Below are 2,241 nucleotides of genomic sequence, written 5' to 3'. Positions count from 1 at the left end.
GATGCTGCAAGGCAAAACACAAACATCCCCAAGTTTGTATTTGTTCAGTCAACATGCAACAAATACCAACTGTAGCTCTTGAGAGCTTTGTTTCAGATCTATTTAGACAAGTTGAAAAGAAAATTGACAGAAATTTACAATTTATTCTGGTCCATTACTTGAACTGTAATAAATGGACATTCGGGAAGCAGTTATTACTTGACAGTGTAACTTCTGGACACTAGGAACTGAAGGGAGGAATGGAAAATCCTCCCATTCACTGACTGGTCAGAAAGTTAACTCTTACGTGATCAGAGAAGTGATTTTCAAGCTACATTCAGTTGCCATTTGTTACCTGTATTTCTCAGAAGGGACAAAGGAGGGGGGAAGGCATACTAGGTCAGACCAGAGCTATACTGAGCCCAGCAGCCACTGTTGACACTAAATCCTCATAAAGAACACAGCACTGAAGTGCTGCAGGTATAAGTTACTCCCAACTGCTGCCCCAGCACAGTGTCCATCACACACATGGTCTGAACTAATGCTTTCTGTTCTGGTTCTTTTAAAACTTCCCAGAGAAGTCTGAACCAGCTGATGGAATCATTTCCATCAGCCCTTCCACCCTGGACCTTAGCAGATAAAGACCCAAGTATCAAATGGATCAAAAAGAGATGCAGTGTGTGCTGTTTCCACTTATAAGCAAAAAGTATGGAGATGGATGTTCTTCCTCATTAAACAGGTAATGATATACCTTCATTTCACCTAGTTAACCTGTCCACTGCCTTTTAGGACCTTTATGTTTTTGTCTTCCACAAAACCCCAAGATTACAGAACAGTCCCTCTCTGACAGGACCCCAAAAAAGACCAGGTGGTCAAATGTGCTTAATGAGGAGTAAGCAGGATCAGACTGCTTGTGGCCTTGCCCAGTGGAGTTGTCACTGGGTGTTTTCAAAGGCTGCAATTTCTGCTGCCTTGCTGAGCTATTTTCTCAATGTCTGACTAACATTGTTGTGGGGGAGGAGGAAAGTTTCCCAACATCGCATCAGAATTTCCAGTGTTGCAACTTGCGTGTGATGTCTCTCATCCTTGGCAGCTGCAGGGCTGAGATGACTCTGCCTCCTCCATTGTTCAACCTCCCTAGCAGATCACTGAACCCAGCAGTAACCCTGCCCTTCTCATCCTAAAACTGAACAAACCTCTTAGCCTCTCTACGGATTGCATTTCCTTCAGCATCCTAACCACCTTGGAGACCTAACACCTCCAGCATGTAAGTAACTGGGATGAGTCCCAGTAATCCAGACAGTCTTAATGGTGCCAAGTGGAGTTAAGAATCACTTCCCCGACCACATACACACACACTTGCTGATGCAGCTCAGTATGCAGCACTCATTTTGGCACAAATGTCTTTCCAACAAGAGAAAAATAAATCTAATTACATTACTTTAAAGAAAGAAAATACCCATCTCCTATTCAGACCTACATAATATCTGCAATTTTCTATCATTTATCAATCCCTTTTCTCCCTTACCTCTCGCACATCATTTCCATGTTAAACCATTCTGGTTTGAAGGTTTAAGTGGTTTCATATTTTGACCATCACTGTTTACACACTCATTGTTCTATTTCACATTTTGAGATGGATGAAAGAAAAATTACACTGTTACTCAAAACCTGGAGCTACAATCAGTATGTTTGCTCTTTTTCTCCAAAAGCCTCAATTTCTCATCTGATCTGTGTCTTTTTTAATCACTACTGTGCTAGCAGTTTTTACTGTGCTAGATTTTGAAATCATCATAGGTATTTGCCCTGGTTAGATTTCCTCACCCACTGCCCTCAGCAATCAAAATGTCTTTCCTTAAAGAACAGATTCCCCTTAGCAATGCTGCCCAGTTTTAACTATCCTGAGTAATCCGGGTCCATGAGCAAACTCTAAGACATCCCAGCAAGGGAACATTTATGTAAACACTGAATACCAGACCCCAAGCACAGACCCCTTAAACATCTTCTTCCAACACATTAGTCTCCACCTGTTACCAAAAGCAATTACTCTTAAGCCTTTGTTTGCCCAGTTAAAAAGAAAGCTTTAGAGACCTTTTCAACAGTTTATTTTTCCTTTAATGAAGTTATACATCAAATACATACTTCCTAAATGCTTCCCAAACATAATCCTTCCTCAGGACCCCCTTTCCACCCAGTAATCTTCATTCCTTTCATGATAAACAACCTGACACCAGCAAGTAAAGAACTGGCAGCTGACCCACA

The sequence above is a fragment of the Acanthisitta chloris genome, unplaced genomic scaffold (assembly GCF_000695815.1).
Source record: "Acanthisitta chloris isolate BGI_N310 unplaced genomic scaffold, ASM69581v1 scaffold1628, whole genome shotgun sequence".
NCBI classification, from domain to species: domain Eukaryota; kingdom Metazoa; phylum Chordata; class Aves; order Passeriformes; family Acanthisittidae; genus Acanthisitta; species Acanthisitta chloris.
Note: the sequence above shows the minus strand (reverse complement) of the source record.